General features: G+C 37.2%; 1 protein-coding gene across 1 annotated transcript in view; it reads left to right on the top strand.

Annotated features, from left to right (window-relative positions):
* ror1 (receptor tyrosine kinase-like orphan receptor 1) overlaps window positions 1–13000 on the top strand; it is a 100069-nt gene that overhangs the window by 1165 nt on the left and 85904 nt on the right. The window lies entirely within an intron of this gene.

Genomic DNA, 13000 nt, shown 5'->3' with positions numbered 1-13000 from the left:
TATATATATATATATATATATATATATATATATATATATATATATATATATATATATATATATATATATATATGTGTGTGTGGGTGTGGGTGTTAATGTATATGTCTAATTATATGCTTTTTTTTGTGAATTACTTCAAATATTTCAGTTGAATTGTCAGATTAAGTTACATTTATACTACAGCATAGTCATCAGGTTTGACAAATTTCGCTGAACCTGCTAGCAAAAGAAGTAATATATAATTTTTACTCAGCCTTCCAATAGTCCATGACATGCAAAGCTTTGTGCATTGAGTTGTCAGAGGGGAATTTTAACAATTGCTGCTCATTTATAACTTAAAGCACTGACTAAGACCGTTGGTTCTGTGGTTTGGACGGATTTCTTTCCAGATTCCAGCTTTGTTCGTTGTGCGCCAGCCGGGACGTCTGTATTAAGAATGGAAGGACTCCATTTTATGTTTTGGCTTCGAGTTAGTTTGACCTTTTATCTGACGGATGAGCTTTTTGTCAATATGTGGCTCACTTCACCTCGTCGATGTTGTTTTCCCATCTGCTCTGGAAAGAATACCTGGATATTTTGTCACAAAAATGTAAACCTTTTCAGATGGAGTTTTATAGACGCTGCGCTACATATATCAAGCAATGTCGTATTTTTTGAGAGCGGTGGGCAAAATGGAAACAGACGGCTTCCGTGATCCAGTTTTTGGTTTTAATAATAGTTGGTAGATTATAAATCACTGGGGTGGAACTCTATCAGTGCATTATACTGCCAGACTGGATGTTGACAAAAAAGCCACTTTGCCTCCACGAAAAGCCTACGAGGGAGGATTTGACTCGTCGTAGTAAAATTCATTGGTTTAATCTGGTCTTCAAGCGTATGTTACAGTTACTCAAGCATCAAGGCTCCCGTCTAAAAAAAAAAAAACTTCATAGATGTTGAAGGAATGCCCATTCAACCACATGTTCTAACTTTGTGAAAGCCACGCAGCTCTTGTGAACCGTTCGCTTTTTGTTAGTATGACTTTATAAATCTGTGTTTAATGTCAGATGCTTGTGTGTATTATATCACAAGTTGTAGATTTTTTTCCGCTCTTTCTGCAGAGTTGTAAATCTTTATATCTGGGGTGTCAAACACAAGAAGTTACTGTGCATTTTATCTTTTATTGCTAAATACTGAACGTTGGCTGGATTAAAAAACTTGGCTTGTCTTGTTTAATAAACAGAATGTGAGGAGAATTAAATAGCCTACCAGCAGTTTTAACACTTTGATTAATTGCTCTCTGTTACCCTATCTTTTGTGCAGGTCTTCCGTCAGAGCTGGGCGTTTAGGTCTTGGATGTGAGCTTAGAGAATGATCTGTGTATTTTCACTTGTCTTTAGTGATGGTGTGATTCGAGCTCTTAGTCCTTGTCTCTCTGTTTGGGTTTGTGGTGGAGTAACTGTAAGTTTATAGCCATCCCATTTTATTTTCCAGCTTCAGTGGCATCAAGGTGATGTAGGACATTATTATCAACTCATTGATAATAATTGCATTGCATTGTTTTTTAATATTGTAAAAAATCTTTCGTGTTACATGCCATTTATCTTTTTATTTTATTTAATACCCAAAATCTTGATCAAATTGAGGGATATCAACAATAATGTAGAATTAGTTAACTTAACTAATTACCTGCAACTGGACAGATGTAATCTTTTTTCATTTATTGTTTCCACCGTGTTTGTATTGCGTTTTTAAAAATATATATATTCCATTTTATTATTTTTCATCATCCTAAGTGAATTCCAGCATCTGGTACAATATTACATTTATTTAATGTTGTCAGTATTTAGCAGTCTTCATCTGTATATGGCTTGTGGCAGCATATTGTATTGGATTACATTTAGAGAAGTCTTAGCCGCCGTGCCCTTTGCCTTTTTGCGCCTTGTCCTGAAAAATGCTAATGGTAATATACATCACAGGCCAAAAGGTCTGCAGTGAATATAATAGGAAATGAGCTGCCATGATTATCTAAGCGATCAGACGTCTGCCAACACTTATCAAATAATTACCTTTCCTTGCCTGCCCGATGTAATGTGCCAGGATACGCTACATTTCACATTTTAGAGGGCATGATGAAACATGGCTTTTTAATTTTAGCTGTAAATGTGTCGGAAAGTAAAGCTCTAAAGCCTGTTTACGTTGTATTAAGGACTCAACTAACCCTCAATGCATAAAGACTGGCAAATTTTTTGCCGCCCACAGTTGGGCCTTTGTACCTGCCACACTCCCAGTGAGCTCATAAATACCTAACCTTTACTGCCTGTTCAGTCAGAGATTGATATTTGCTTTAAAAATGAAAATATATGTGCAAAGTATCAGTCATCTGGGAGATTTCTCTTTTTTCCTTCACACAGTGCTGGTCTTGACAGCGTCAGGTTTCTATCTCTGAGGAGAGCTTTGTACATTCATAATTCGGTCTCGCTGTCAGTCTTGGAACGTTTTTTTTCGCCTAAATAATGTGGCCTAGTAGTCAAAATCTGGCCCTGAAATTGCAGTAGTGCATTGAGTGATGGAAGTGGATGTTACTAAGCTTGGATTACTCTAAAAAACATTGTTTAGGTGTTGAAAATGGTGCTATACTCATGCGCCCACATACTCATTGCTGATTAAGCCATTTGTAAAGGCTTCTTTGGCAGTGGCTTCTTCATAGGGTTTCAGTCTAATCTGGGTTTTTTTCTGCTTTTGTTCAAACGCTGTTTCTTTGCTACGTTGTACCTTGACTCGAACGCTGTTGAACAGTTGACAGTTTTCACAAAGTGTGATCGACAGCTCAGCCCTGGCATGAGTTGTGATGTTTACCCATGCTGTTCCAAATCAAACTAGAAAGGCATAAAGGAATTAAAATTTGACACTTTGGGGCTCCAAAATGTCCCACTCTTACTTCACCCACACATCACAGCATGGAACATTTCTTAAAATTTCAGTTTTGTTTTGTTTAGTTTTTTATTTGAATGTTTCAATTAAAATCCAACCGGGTCCCTTTAAATCAACGGTCTTGTATTCGGCCATATATTTGCAATTGCAGGTGTTTTTTAAAAGTTAAAATAAGGCACTGTCTTTAGAGAAATCTAGCTGACCATCAGGATTTCTTTGAGCACAGGTGATCATGATGATCCGTTAGAACCCAGGCATGCTGTCGGGAGTATTTAGTATTTATATGCAGAAATTATTTTACAGAAGGGTTTTGTCTGACCCGCACAGACTGTAGATTTTTGACTATGTTGAAATGATTGAATGCTTCTTGCACTGTTAGTGGCCCAAGTGGGAGAAGTGTCAGGCTAACTACATTTTCAGTTCATGCTATGTGTACAAGTGTGTTTATGTGTGTACGTACACGCTGGGAGTGTTAAATCTGTGCAATCCACATCTCAGGAAATTAAATTTTATGGGTGTTAGACACTGCACAATGTTAGCATAACTTCTCATTGCAGCATTCAGTTCATAGGCTGAATATTCATTTTGGAAATATTTGTAATATTCAAACAATCCTAAATCTTTTGGCATTCTTCCTGTAATCAAATTAAATTTGTTAATCTGCTCTTTAGATGAGATTAAGATTTAAAAGTACGTTTTGATTGCTTCTGATTTATTGTTTTTTTTTTGGTAATTGTTAGTAGCTAGAAACAGAGATCTTGTAGGTAAAAAAATGCTCAAGACTGGGACAATTAGGTCTGTTGAATTGATTTATGTTTAACAAGTTGAAAAAAACAGAAATGGCCTCGCTGTCTTGTTTTGAGAGTCCCACTCTTTTCATGAACCTCTTTTTAGAAAAGATTGCGTTAAAATAATATTATTCACTGACAGCAACTCTTGAGCATTTTGAATTGTTGTGTTGTATTTGGGGATTAGGATACCCGGAGTGAAGCCTCTCAGCTTTTATGGACATTTACCCACAAGCTGCAGTCAAGCAAAGAGCTTTTAAACAGCTGTTTGTTTGTTTAGGCTCTGTTTTTTGTATGCTTGTCAATGCCAGTGGGTCACAGTTAAACACAAGTCACTGTTTGTCCTGTTACTTCAGGACAAAAGCCAAATGACTATTAAATGTTGGTAGACTTTGTTAGAGGCCAGCAGAGGTGTTGAAATGAAGGATTGTAAGTTCTGTGATGTACATTTACTAAAAACAGAGTTTTTAAAAAAGTATTTAAGAGGTTTTGAAATAGCTGACATTAATAACCGACTAACGTTATTTTCTGGTAGAATGGCTAGTTCTGGCTTCTTGGCTGACCTATGACTTGAAGAATCAGAAGTCAGCCAAGAAGCCCGAACTTGGCGTTCTCACAGAAAATAACAGTCATTTTTTTACGTTACGGTATAACTAGAAATATTTTTGTTACAAAAACCCACTGATCTGCTTCAGAGGACATGCGATAACCCCCCGAAGGCGTATAGGTTAGTTGTACGTCACAGTACTTGCGTATATATCCGATTTACGGAGGTTCAAAATAATAGCCGCTATCCACCCGCATTACCAAGCTTGAAAGAGACAGGATTTAAAAAAAAAACTCTGTGACTGTGTCTGTCTGAAAGAAGAAAGTCATGTACACCTAGGACGGCTTCGGGGTGAGTAAAATATGGGGTAATTTTCATTTTTGGGTGAACTCTTTTTTTATAAGTATGTACTTAAATGTTATTTATTGATATGCTGGCTTTATGTATTTCTCCACATCTCTCCACATCTCTTTTTTCCTTCGGTTCGCTTGTTGTCTCTTTCCTTTTCACTCATTTATGCAGGCAGCTAACAGTCATTTAGCTCTCTTACTTTGTGGCAAAGCAGAAATGACTTACCCAACCACACCGACCATGGAATCCTGAAATAAAAAGCTTCATTTCCCTAATGCTTTGTGATTGGAAGCCAAACAGGCCACAGAGGCCTGTGAGACCTCTGCCCAGCTATGCACACGCAGAGCAAACACTATGAAGCCTTTGCTGTCTTAACTACTCTCAAAGACTGCCCCCGAAGATCTGCGAATCACCCTCAAGCAGATATATTCAGCAAGTCTCGATAATGCTAAGGTATTATCCATCTGCTCTGACTATTACTTTATGTAATTTCCTCAACAATGACAAGCACTGACCATAGTCTCCCACAAACTACAGTGCGCTGTAGCCTGTAGCCTACATGTATCTTTCATGTTTATGAAATACAGCACTGCTCATGTGGCTCTGCTGTGTGTTTGCCTGTGGCAGAGAGGAATCTCATCAAGGCTCACTTAGATGGAAATTTTATTCAGCAGGAATGTCTCCTCCAGTCCCAGTGGAATATCTCAGAGGCGGATCAAAATCTTAAATGGCGTTGAGGGGAAAATTGAGTTTACCTGTTTGAACTAGCTCTTTCAGATTTCCACGTTAACAGTTATTTCATTTCCTTTTGGATGTTTTTCAACACCAGCACTGCTTTTTTACATTGTGAGGCAAAGACCAAAATTATGTGCAGCTTTTGAGGGCTGTGCTTCTCTGTGACTTGGACATTTTTCAGGTTAAATGCTCTTCCCGTACATATCCGGAATGCTGGATCTCTGTCAATCTTTAAGAAACTGCTGAAAACTCACATCTTTCAGCAATACCTGACCTCAAAAAAAAAAAAAAAAAAAAAAAAAAAAAAAAAAAATACTCTCTCACTCTCACTGTCTCTGTCTCTCTTCTTATCCCCTTGTTTATTCCTTCCTTCTGGCATGTACTAATTTGAACACTCCCTGTGACTGGGTGTTATAAGCACTTACACTGTCTGTTTGTCTCTCTAAAAATGAATCGCTGTTGTACTCTCAATTGTAAGTCGCTTTGGATAAAAGCGTCTGCAAAATGACTAAATGTAAATGTAAATGTAAAGTGTTAAGTGTACTTTACGCAAATGAAAACGGGATAGTTGGGATATATGATATGATATGATATGATATGATATGATATATTGTTTTTTATTCATTTATTTTCATATGATTTGCTTTATATTATATTTTATAATTTTATGTCATGTAGTGTCGTTTTATTTCATAATGATAATGCCTAACGTGCAGGATGGCTGATGACCGAAGTATATCAGTATATCAACAAAACTAATGTGAAATTTAAAACATATTTTACATAGTTAGCTTCCAAAATAAAGTTTTTGTTTGCATATGTATGCGTACTGTGCATATTTGCGTATTTAAGAAAAATGTGTTATGTTTATATATTAAACAGATTTATTTATAATAAAAAAACTAAATAAATATATGCACACACATACATTATGCCAACTTTTTTTGGGATGCGATTAGTCACAATTAATCGTTTGACAGCACTAGTTTTACACATTGTATTACCATACGTGTTTACATATAAAAATTACTCACTGTATTTATATATCTGAAATTCCACTTAACAATGTTATAAAAAAGAAATGAAAAATAATTAAATATTGTCTGATTAATTGGCCTGACTGATCAGCCTTTTACTTCAGCAGACGTTGACTTCAGCAGGTGAGGGTCAAAGCCACAGGGTCAAAGACATGAAGAGAGATGAAGCAGGAGTGAGTGTGTGAGACTTAATGCCCTCACTGCTTTAGATATACAGTCCACTTCTCCACAAAAGAGATTTACTGGACTAGGAAACTGGCAGATGAGTTATTTAAGCAAACAGAGGAATGAGGTCAAGTGAATGGGGCATCTTTGAGTAAAACAGAAGCTAGGAAAGTCAGTTTGTGTCATTCAATCAATCAAACATGATTAGTGAACATTCTTTTCATCTCTTTCCTGCTTCTAGTTTTACGAAACTGTAAAGCCAGTTGGACACAAAATGAAATGGAATGAAAGGTTTGCCCAGTTCTAGTGTCAGTATTTGTCTATGCGACTAAACACTCTATGTTAACTGCACCTGAATCTATTTATTGTAATTGCAGAGAGATACAAACTTTTCTTTACATGCACGCTGTTCTGTTGTGTAATTAAATGTGTAAAACTTCAGCGGGATCTGTGGCCTGGCTTGAAATTCGGCTCCACTTTACGAGGTGAACAGGCCAGTTACCAACATTTTGATTTATTATTTCTGACAAGCACCGCCGGACTGACGATTTTAAATGGGAGGCACATTTTGTTTGATTCATTACTGTTTTATAACACGTCCAAACACTGAAGCTGGTAAAAACAAGTCTATTGTTAGTATTTTCCTTTAAGTAGCCAGTGGGAAAAAATGTGGGAATTGAAAGTGCTTGATAACTGTAGATCTTTTAATTTCCAGCTTCCTCGACTGCAGTTGTAGTGAAACATGCTTTATTTAGGATTTTGTAGCTCTTTATGTGTTTAAGAAGATTTTTAGTATAGAGTGCAAGTTATCTATAGGCCACATTTATGGCACTCTTGAACTCTAGTTGTAAGGAAAAGACAAGCATGTACGCTGTTCAAGATTTTCATTTTGTATTACATAGAAATAGTTAAACGGTTCCTTTAATATCCTGGAAAAACTATCCCTTCATTTTTTATGGTAATGGAATATGATTGGTGGCTGATGACCTTATGTTCAGGTCTCAGCCTAAACTGAGTCCATAAAGTGTTTCAGTAAATCATTTTTTCTGTTGAAGTTTTTGGATTACTGCTATATTTTAAGTAAACATATATATGTAAGACTAATATCTAAAAAGGGAAGTTAGAAATCTTTTTTCTCTTCCTCTTATTGACTGAAAATATCTAGACAGGAGCTCCCTCAGGTTTGTGGAGAAATGAAAACACACTGCTCCGGTAGTGTATATTACACTTTAAGCAGGTCACTGAATCTTTCACCAAGATTATGACATTAATCCATCCTCAGAAGGCAATAAAATACCCTCTCAATTTTTACTGCTGTCAACACTTTGTGTCTGACTCTATTATTTTATTCCCCAAAAAGCACAAACCACGAATATGCTTGTAGTTTTTCATTCCCTTCTCAAAGTGGAAGTTGCACGCACAGCTCGCACTGTTTCTAATCTTGAAGGTGGTCTTGGATAGACCCCAAGATTGCCTGAATGCTTAGTAATATGAAAGTAATTAGCAGTGGTTTCATGGTGTGCTGAGATACGCGCAATAACAAAGTGACTGTGAGTCAGAAGTGCCCAAGTCAGTGCTTGTAGTTAAATTTTACCAACAACGGTGTGGGTAAACACCTGCAACCAAAGCCTTAATTAACAATTGCCAAGTGCCACATGTGAATAAAAATGAACACTGGAGAGTAGCCTGTATGAAACAGTGTAACAGTTTTTACATTTTTGCCTTTGACAGCTGACAGGAAGCAAAGTGGGAGAAAGATGGGAAACGGGATCAAGAAAAACCCTCAAATAATTTGAGTAGAAATTATTTCATTGAATAAAGAGATCAGTACACAAGACATAAAACCAGTGCGGCGTAGGACCAATATACAGTAGAGCACTCATTAAACAAAAATATCAGACCATAGATTTCTATGATTTAGCAATTAAAGTATTCTAGATATGTACCCTTCGCTTCCAAAGGAAAAAAGTTAAAGCATTCTCTCCTGGTCTACAAGCACCTCAAAAAGTCTGGAAAAAATGTGGAAAATATTCCCAGCTGTAGTGTCACAAGGGCTTTACACTGGCCACTGCTCCTCCACAATTGCCTCCTAATTGATTGTCCATTTTCCTTTCCAGGGACCAGGCCAAAGTGGTTCTGTAAGCAAGTAAGAGTGTGTGGCTCTTTGCCAGAGCTTGTCCACTCAGCTTTAACATCTGCGTTTGGAAGCGTGTCCATGGGCTTGAATACTGTTTTCTGTATCACTCATCTCTCAGGTTTTGAGTGACACGGACGTTAAGCATGATGCCGGCACTGTTCTGCATTTCTCAGCGTGTGTTATGTTGTTTTTTAGTTTAGATTTACACCTATATTGAAGCATTTTCCAAAACTAACAGGACGCAATAACACAGAAACAGAGACTAAGATAACAAGGCTGAAATTTCTGGCAAGCGCAGCTTGAGATGAGATATTTCTCATAAGGTAAAGCCATTTTCACCTCTTCTTGAAGAAGCTAGGCCAAAAATAATCTATATGATGCATATTTCACAGTTCTTTTGAGCCTTGAAGAAAGCATAGAAAACCCGGAGAAAGCATAGAAAAAGTTTTGTTAGTTTAAAACTATCCGTTATCAGTTCGACTGTACTTGCCGCATACGTCTGAAGAAGAAAAATGGAGTTGAAGAGAGAAATGTATCATCTGAAAGTCTTTTTAATATCTGAAGCATTTGTAAAGCTCAAGGCTTTGATGTTATAAGCAAAGCATAACTAATAGAGCATGACCGATGTGTTCTTATCAGCATACTGATAACTTCATCTACATCTTTTAATCTTTTTAAAGGGAAGAAATATGACGAAATACAGATGTGGACATCAAATGCAAACTTGGAGTGGAAACCGAAGGAACCGTTTTAGTCTTGGTGAATCGTTGTCTGTTACATAACTACTTGGAAATTAGCAACTGTAGTATAGTATTTTACAAACTGGTGTTCACAAAAATTATGTCATCTGATTGGTCTTCAGAGTGCTACTGCACTTTTATGTTTCATGTGCTTGTCTCTCTAGGGCTCAGACAGCTTTTTTTACAAGAATTATGCACCTGAGTAGTAGCTATTCTTCGATCAAGCAGAGATTACAGAGTTTTTTGGGACTTTTACCCTCAGCTTGCAGTTGGCAGGATTTAACTTTTTCACACCATCAGTGGCATTTTACTTCAAATAATGAAATGGCCAGATGTCAGTACCACTCTGTTTGACTCCTGGTACATAGTTCAGTAGGTTGAGAACTACCTACCTTTTACTGCTGTAAAATAATTTTCCACGGCTTAGGGGCCATTCAAACAGGAAAGTAGTTTTATTTTAAAAATGCAAGGTAGAGTAAGGTAAAAGGGAATGTTCATCTACCTCAAGTTTATGTAGAAAAGTTTTGCATGATAAAAGCAGGCTCTTATTGAACATTTATTTATTTTGCCATTTTAACTTTCATTGCATTTTCATTGAGTTTTTGAGTGTTCAATGAGTTTCATGGAAATAATATGTAATAATAAGGTAATGATAACTTTTTTGGGGTGAGAAATTTTACTTTTAGTGATATTAAAACAGCTGTCCTTGGTAATGGGTTTTAATAGCTGTCATTTTATAAATGGTTATATAAAAATGCAACCAAAGTTAGACCAACACCAGAACTGGTTAATTTATAATAAAAAATATTTGGGATGAAGCCATCACGTGACAGATGCGTAAGCCATCAGGCTACGCATTGGCCTATTTTTAGACTATCAGTGTCCATAAAAAGCAAATCCATGCTTCATTAGAGAAGGCACGACTGCATGTTTCCTCTCAGTCAGAGGTTTGCTTCACACCTCACTGTACAAGTATTTGAAAGGAAGCCACATGCCTTTACTACCAGATCGACATATTAAACTGCATGCTGTACTTACTGCGGTGCTCTCAATCCCCTGGCTTCAGCCGTGGGATTCAATTATTCCACCGCTGCCGTGTTTTCAAGGAAAGCAAACACAGGGATTCGCAGAACATTGAAGGCAGCTGCAAATCTCGAGTGAAAAAAGGGCACAAAAGACCAGAGGGGGTGCTTCTGAAGGAAGTAGAGGGAAAAAAAAACAGGGTGACGGGGAACAAAACTACAGGAGAAGAAGGAAGGGGAGGGAGTGAAGATGTTTTATTAATGGCCAGGCATCGGAATGGTAATAGAAATTATAAATTGCGGCAGTCCGTTGAAACCGAACCCTCTGCTTCAGGCATGTACATAGCAAAATCCACTGGGTGCACTGCCATGAAGGAGTATTGTACTTCAAGACATATCGCTGCAAGTAGAAATTAGGGTTTCCTGTGTAGACAGGAAGTTATAAAAAGGAGAAAGGGCAAGACATGAATTCGGATTCTTCATAGAAAGCAAGAAAAATCAATAATGAGGGAGAGTGAGGCTGCTGTTTGGAAAAGAGGCACCCTGCTTTTCCTTTAGCTAACAGGAGAATAACTCTGAACTTTGTCGTGCTGCTTGATTGGCATGATGTGAATCTGTAGACAGACAAGGGGAGGGTTTTTATGAGGGGTGCTCATCAAAGGATTCGTTCCCCCCATGTTGGTGGGAAGCCCTAGACTCCCAGAGCCAGCAGGGAGTGTGGAACCTCAAGGGAAAATGGGCAATATGATAGGCTTTTCTCTGACACCTGTCTATCTCTTTGTGTACCTTAACTGTCATAAACGGCTGATTTACATGTTTTTCAGTCATATATGTTCTCTGCGGGTTGGCTTCGTACTTTCTACATTGTGGAAACACCATCTGTGTTTCCGCTTTAGCCGGGCAGACCCTTAAGTGTCGTTTTTAGCAGATGGGGGATTTTTCCCCCCTTTGCTTGCTCGTTTTCCCATCCGTGAAATTAAGAGAAATCGCTCACAAACAGAGCGCCAGTTAATAAATCATGCTACAAGACGAGAGATGGATACGCCTGCTTGCAAGCTAAAAGTAAACCGAGCATGAAGCAAAGTTTGTCAAGGCAAAATATGAATGTTAGCTTGACAAAGACTTGTTTGAAAATTGCGTACTGTCATTTCCGATTCAAATTCCAATTGGACTTCCTGTGGGGTGTGGCCAATTAAATTTAAATCCTATTTTTAAATGATGTACTTTGGGACAGAAAGGTATTTTTCATATTCAAAGTCGCATTTAGTCAGGACATTTTCTTAGACACTACTCCACAAATGACATTTGGGACATTATTTTTATTTATTGCAATATTGGAATCATTAAATCAATCAAATGTGACATTTAAATAGAAGATACAGTTATTATAATAATATTTCACAAATTATATTTCTGTTTTCACAGTTTTTTAACAGAGGAGAGAATAAGAGGCCTCTGTCAAACACATTTAAAAACATCGACAACAAATTTGTACAAGCTTGTTATGATATAAATAGTTGGTTTTCCATTAGTATGTAGTAAGCCACAAGAATTATGTCATGAAAGAATAGACTCAAAGGATCACCAGTCCTCGCCTCGTGTCTTGATTAGCGGAAATAACATGTCCCTGTAGAAGTGTTCGAGATAGGAGAGTCTGCTTCTACACTTAGCACACTTGACAAATGTAGTCCTGAACATGCCTCGCAAGTGCTCCCGCAATCCTCAGCTCATCTGGCAGACGAGAGAAGATAGAAAGAGCTCTTCTAAAATAGAAACGAGAGTTATTTTAACTTTATGGATAAGAAGAGCTCTGCAGAGAGAGAGAATTATGACTTGCAGAATTTGGAAGCAAGGCAAGAAAAATCACATATTTTGTCCACCGTTACCTTTTTAAAATCCATTTGGCATCCGCTTTATTTAGGCAGTACCAGCTGACTAAATATTAAGTTTCGGCTCATACCGAGAAATAATTAATCACTATACTGACTGATAACCAATATTTTCATGATATATTGTGAATGCCTATGATAGTATGGTTGATCTAGGTGAGTTTGGAGGGAATAAGTGAGTGAGCGAGAAATGATCATTACTCATATTCTTGGCATGTTGACCATGCCATCAGACCATAGGTAACACTGGACTAAGAAAACAGAAGTGGAAGACTAACCAGATCCTAGCAAACACAACCCAGACTCTTAACGTCTACAACACTGTGTGTGTGTGTGTGTATGTTCGATTTCCTTTGTGTGTGGTCACATGCGTAAGTGTGTGTGTGTTTTTGTGTGCTTGAGTGAGAGACAACAGTGGTTTGCTGTCATTCATCTGTCACTACGACACCAACATGTTTTCACTCAAGAAACAGAAGCTTTGAAATTACTTTTACTTTTATAAAACTAAAGAGATTTTATTGCATGTGAATTTGTGTGCATTATCTGTGCACAAATACATCAGATAGCCTTTATTATACCAATACCTACATATTAAATATAAAAAAATAAAGTTGCAATTTTGCTGACTTTTTACAATGAATAATTATTTATAAATTAATTACATTGTATTTTTAAG

This window comes from Puntigrus tetrazona, chromosome 6 (assembly GCF_018831695.1).
Source record: "Puntigrus tetrazona isolate hp1 chromosome 6, ASM1883169v1, whole genome shotgun sequence".
Taxonomy (NCBI): domain Eukaryota; kingdom Metazoa; phylum Chordata; class Actinopteri; order Cypriniformes; family Cyprinidae; genus Puntigrus; species Puntigrus tetrazona.
The sequence above is the reverse complement of the archived record's forward strand: the minus strand, read 5'-3'. Positions and strand labels throughout refer to the sequence as shown.